The sequence below is a fragment of the Chelonoidis abingdonii genome, chromosome 1, assembly GCF_003597395.2.
Source record: "Chelonoidis abingdonii isolate Lonesome George chromosome 1, CheloAbing_2.0, whole genome shotgun sequence".
NCBI lineage: Eukaryota > Metazoa > Chordata > Testudines > Testudinidae > Chelonoidis > Chelonoidis abingdonii.
Window position 1 is genome coordinate 98,532,699 of NC_133769.1, and position 6,313 is coordinate 98,539,011.

General features: G+C 48.0%; 1 non-coding gene across 1 annotated transcript; it reads right to left on the reverse strand.

Annotated features, from left to right (window-relative positions):
* Nucleotides 1-5,763: 5,763 nt before the first annotated feature.
* On the reverse strand, nt 5,764-5,869 carry LOC116824556 (U6 spliceosomal RNA). The gene has a single exon (XR_004373657.1). It is a non-coding gene; the product is annotated as a U6 spliceosomal RNA (small nuclear RNA).
* Nucleotides 5,870-6,313: the final 444 nt, after the last annotated feature.

Below are 6,313 nucleotides of genomic sequence, written 5' to 3' on the forward strand. Positions count from 1 at the left end.
GATATTAACATGTGCTCAATAACTATTAACTTCATACTTAAATATCTGAACTCTCTTATATGCATTGGATCAGGGACTATATTTTCTGGCATATTCTGAACAGTGCTGAGCACACAGATGGTGCCCAGTGAATACTACAAATCATGACAATAATTGTTGACTTTATGGACTCTTTGGATGCAATTTCTGTTTTCTGTTCTGGAGTTGGCTTGAATACAGCTGAAACCCTAGGAATTTGAGGCATAAACACATCTGATACTCATACAACACTTTCTCCTTCCTTCCCTCAAGCTCAGAACAAAAAATGACAAAACAAAATAGCTTTCAGTAAGATGTAAAATTGCACAGAAACCAATGCTCTATAACTTAGCCTGGGGCAGAACCCACTGCCTCTTGGGGGTTAAGTGATCCCCTCTCATTCTCTCTCTTTCTTCATTCTTCCTGATCCTCTGTGCTGCTTTTCATGCTGTCAAACATGACATCCTTCCCAAGCACCTAGGACTGCTTGTTGGAGTCTCAGAGAACTGGCCTTCTTGGCTTTGCTCCCATCTATCAGATCTCTCTTTTTTTTGCAGCATGCAGCAGAGAAAGAGGCTGGTTCAGTGGATAGTGAGCCAGCCCTGAGAGACCTGGCTTTTACTCCCCCCATGGACTTCCTGTATGACCTCAGGCCAGTGCCTTCGGCACAGAGATTCAAAGGTTTTCAGGCACCCAAAGATGCAGCTAGGCATAGGCGTGTGCACAGGGTGTGCCAGGTGTGCCCATGCACACCCTAATGCCTGCAGGGCTGGATCCGGCCCCTCAGGGCTTTGGATCCAACCCATGGGATTTGACCCCCCCTAGTGCTGCAGGCTCCGCGCTGCTCTCAGAAGCAGCCAGCACAGCACCACGTCCCTGGGGCACCGGGGGCGGGGGGGCAGAGAGCTCTGTGTGTTGCTCCAGGCACCACCCCCTACAGCTCCCATTGGCCGGGAACAGGGAACCGCGGCCAATGGGAGCTTTGGGGGAGCTACCTGTGGCGTGGAATGGGCAGCGCGTAGAGCCCTGTGGGGCCCCCTCAGGGGCTGCGCAGGGACGTGGTGAGTTGCATGGGGCCAGGGCAGGGAGCACACTGCTGCAGGTAAACGGCGTCGGTCGGACCCCGGACCCCTCCTGTACCCCGCCCCCCAACTCTGCCCTGAGCCCCCTGCCTGCACCTCACACCCCTCCTGCACCCCCACTCCCTGCTCTAAGCCCCCCTGCTGCACCCCAACTCCCTGCTCTAAGCCCTCCTGCCTGCACCTCACCCCAACCCCCTGCCCTGAGCCCCCTGCCTGCACCTCGCACCCCAGCCCTGTCCTGAGCCCCCTGCTGCACCCTGCACCCCCATGAACTCCAACTTCCTGCCATGAGCCCCGTCGCACCCCGCACGTCTCCTGTACCCCAGCCCCCTGCCCTAACCCGCCTGCTGCATCCTAACCCCCTGCCCTGAGCCCCCTGCTGCACCCATCCTGAACCCCAACCCCCTGCCCTGAGCCCCCTCATACACCCTGCATCTCTCCTCTGCCCCAGTCCCTTGCCCTGAGACCCTTTCTACACACCACACCCCCTCCCACACCGCACACTCCCTCCTGCACCCCAACCTTTATGATGTTCACCTTAAAAAAAAAAAAAAAAAAAAAAAAAAAAAAAAAAAAAAAGGTAAGTTCCTTGGGTGCACACCCTAATGAAATGTGCTGCGCATGCCTATGCAGCTAGGCATCTATTGGGGTTTACAAAGCACTTAACCACCAGGTGCCTAAATACCTTTGAAAACCTGGCCTTTAGTCCGTGTGTGCCTCAATGCCCCAGCTGTACAATGGAGATAACAGCACTGCTCTGCCTCACCAACAGGCTGTGAGAAGAAACAGACATTGTGAGGTGCTCAGATACTATGGTGATGGGGCCACTCAAGTACCACAGGTAGAGTGGGAACGTCTCTATGCCACTGCTGTCTCTTCCCTGGGGTTGCTCCTCACATCTCCCTCTTTTCTGAATGTAACCTTGGCTCAGAGGGTTTTGCTGTATTTCGTCGGAGCCCCTTGTATTCTCTTCAACACTCCCACCCACTGAAGAGGGATTTCTTTTTTACAGTCTTATTAAGAACTTCCAAATCCTTGATTTAATTACCAGCCTTTTCTTATCTTAATCTCTCTGCCTCTGTTTGTAAACAAAATACCGACAACTTGCCCCAGGGGCACAAGCTGGGAGCAGCCCCTCTGCTCTGCAAAAGTCACATTCCACGCACATGCTGTGCTGCAGTTAAGAGCTTCTCCTGGGAGCACACTTCCTTATGAAAGTCAGGGGGGCAGGAGCGCTCCCTACCCCCCAAATGGCACCTCTGTCAAGTGGCAGCAGTGCCTGTGTTAGAACCCATTCCTGCTTGTTTGTCTAAGCACCAGCCCCAGCGCCTGCAGAGATCATCCCAAAATGACATGAGGGTGGCACAATTACAGCCAGTATCACCTATTAGTGATAGAAAAGGCCAATTAGGTGAGGTCACATCTCATCCCACCAACCTCTGGCCAGTGCAGATTTTTTACTTTAGAATATACTCTCCAGTGCTTTGTCCAGTCCACTTTTAATAGACTCAAGTGAGGAGGCATCCACCCCTGGAGAGACTATTCCACAGACCCATACATCCCACCTTAAGGAAATATTTCAGCCTACATTTGCTCCTTGGTCAATTTCATCCCATACTCTTTGGGGTCACATTGAACAATCCCCATCCCTCCCTGGTATTTACACCTTTCAGGTACTGGAGAATGGTTACCGCATCCCTTTTCATCATCACTTAGCCAAGATACACATTTAATTATTTTACTCTCTCTAGTCCCTTAATCATTTTGGTTCCCGTTCTATGAATTCCTGCCAAGACTTGTTGACATCTTTCTGTGATGCTGTTACATTGCACTGTATGAATCATATTGTCATTTCACAAATTTTCCTTCCTACCTTCCTGGTTGTACTTGTGCTTTCATTGATGGATGCAGGAAAGGTGAAGAATGTTCACCGGTGATGTTCGTAACGTTGCACTATTGTTATTGCTGTTCTAGTGCTTGTGAGGGAGCCACAGACAGTATTGGTTAGAGGCAGGCCTAGGCTCTGCAAGCTTCCCCCACATAGTGTGATGAGTCAAGCCACTTCAGATCAGCAACACCTTTCTCCCACCTGTTTCATTCCTGGAATCCCCAAAAAGCTCTGCGAATTCCCCTCAGTCCCCACTAGTATCACCCGTTGAAGACTCATGCGTAGCTCTGCCCATCCCCCTCAGACCTGCCTTGAGAACTTCCTGCTATTCTAATCATCCCAGGTTTGATCATCTGTTTCATTCTTGCAGCATTTATTTTAGTGTAGTCTTGGGCCTGGTCTGCACTACGGGGGGGTGTCGATGTAAGATAAGCAACTTCAGCTATGGGAATACCGTAGCTTAAGTCAACGTATCTTATTCCAACTTATCTCCCGTCCTCACGGTGCAGGATCAACAGCCGCGGCTCCCCTGTCGACTCCGCTACCGCTGTTCGCTCTGGTGGAGTTCCTGAGTCGACAAGACGCAATATATCGATCCCCAATAAATCGATCGTTACCCGCCAATACGGTGGGTAGTCTGGACATACCCTTGGTAACTAACTCTGGCCCTGGAAAACCAACTAATAGGTCCTAAAACCATAAACTGCAGTAGGTCTAAGGGAAATAGGCATAAAACACATAATAAACAACTAACAGTGAAAAAGAAGCCACTAGCTGGTGTGGGAAGAAACTTTTTGAAGAAAGTAACAGCAACGACTGCAATGACTTAATTCTCTTTCTTAGTTATGATTTGACAACCAAAGTGAGAAGAACTAAGCAGCACCATATACTCAATGGAGAGAGGAAACACAAAAGCAGTTCTTTCAAGTGCCAGATACTAGAAGAGCCTGGACTTGTGACTAGATGAGAAACTCTTGACCTCAATGAGTCTGTGCTATTTTTAGAGTTAAAAGGAAACACTGCAGGTCTGAGAATGCCATGAACAACTGGAAAACGCTCGCTTTGGAACACATGAGAACAGAGGTTACTCTTGAGATAGTCCTAAACCAAGCAGTTGACTCAAGGAGTTGAGCCACTAGTGTATTAGTGACCATATAGTTAAGCTCAACATCTTTATGGGAAGAAATGTACTGGAATCTAAAGACAAAAGTTCATCAGTTTAAACCAAAGGTGGGCAAACTTTTTGGTCTGAAGGCCACTTGTGGGAATAGAAATTGTATGGCAGGCCATGAATGCTCAAAATTGGGGTTGGTGTGTGGGAGGGGGTGAGGGCTCCAGGGTGGAGCCAGAAATGATGAGTTCAGGGTGTGGGAGGGAGCTCTGGGCTAGGGCAAGGGTTTGAGGTGCAGGGGGAGGGCTCTGGCTGGGGGTGCAGACTCTGGGATGCGGTTGGAGATGAGGGGTTTGGGGTGCAAGAGGGTGCTCCGGGCTGGAATTGAGGGTTTTGGAGGGCGGGACCGGGATCAGGGCTGAGGCAGGGGGTTGGGGAATGGGGAGAGGCTTGGGGTGCAGGCTTTCAGTGGCACCTACCTCAAGCGGCTCCCAGAAGCAGTGGCATGTTCCTTTTCCGGCTCCTATGCAGAGGTGCAGCCAGGCAGCTCTGCATACTGCCCCGTCCGCAGGCACCACCCCCGCAGCTCCCACTGGAGTGGACCCACTGGAGTGCGTAGGAGTCGAAACGGGGCCATGCCGTGGCTTCCAGGAGCCGCGTGGTGCAACCCCCTACCCTGTGCCCCATCTGGAGTGCTGGAGCAGGGCAAGCCCCAGATCCCACTCCCCAGTGGGCGCTCACAGCCATAGTTTGCCTACCCCTGGTTTATACCTTTAGATTCAGCAGATCATATTAGAGCAAGAGGCCTGCATGCCCCTAAACAAACAATAAAAGACATAACATGGATAATGGCAATGTCCAAGAAGGTACCCTTCAAAAAGTGGAAATTCAACACAACTGATGCCAAAGGAAAGGAGCAAATGCTACAGCGGGTAAAATGTAATATTAAAATCAGGAGCGCTAAGAGGAAATTTGAAGAGAAAATAGCCAATAAAAATTATTTGAGAATAACAGAAGTGGAAAGTCTGCAAGACAGTCAATGGGAACAATCAAGGAGGATAAGGACATTGCAGAAATGCTACAGAAATTATTTTGTGTCAGTCTTCCTGCTTGATGATGGAAAGACACCCAATAGCACTGGGACGTAGAAACTGCCATATTTTATTTGCCAAGATTTGCCCTGCATGGTATTTTGCAGAATACAGAGATGTTGCGGCCCTTATAACTTCTGAAGAAACTGCATGGCATGGAGCTCTTTTTTTTTTTTTTTTACCACCATGAAAGCTGAATTGACAGCCTTAACTAATTCTTATGCTATTTGTGATCCTGTTACAAAAATAATGGAACAACGTGTGACTTTCTGGCTGCTCAAATACTACTGCAGGAATTTTCAAGTGGGGGGAGCTGCACTGAAAATTCTGGCCTAGATTACTCTGAAGCCCTGATGCCTAATTAAGAACACTACTTCATCGTAAGAGTATTGTTTTGTCTTCTAACGTGATGCACCTTTTGCTTTTCTTTACTTTTATTTCCTTATTTTGATTAACTTATGCTCACAGCTTTCACAGTTTTCCTGCAGGTATATATCAGACAGACAGTCTCCTTAAATTCAATAAAACTTCTCAATTCAACATGAGTTTGTGTTGTGGCTGACACACTACATTCTACTGATGGAACACTTCATGAATTTGTGTGTTATCCTTGTGCAGGGGCCATGCTAATCTTCTCTGTATCGTTTCAATTTTAGTATATGTTCTACTGATGTCAGACAGATAAGTCAGTACAAGAAGCTACAGACTGCTAACCCAGGATTCATTGCTCTACGAACCATCTCAAATACACTCTTAAGTTCTCCCAAAAAATCTTCTGACCTTCCATCTGCAGCTCTCAAATGAGTTAACAGGAAAAACAGACAATTCCATCCCCTAAGCATGAGAAAAGATCAAGAGTGGTTTGAGGGTATATTTGTGAATGCTGGGGAGAGAAACATCGCACACAAAAAGAAGGTCACAAAAGCAAGAGCAAGATGCACTATTCACCATCTATAAGCAGAGTGTCAGTTTGTGAATTATGCTGAAATAAAGCTGTGTTGGTCTGGGTTTCAGTATATTGAACACATCCAGTGACTTTTGCTATAAGAGCTAAGAGTTTTGTCTAACTAGAGACTAATTTAAAGTACTCTTAATTTTAACAATTTTAACTAAATGGAGAACT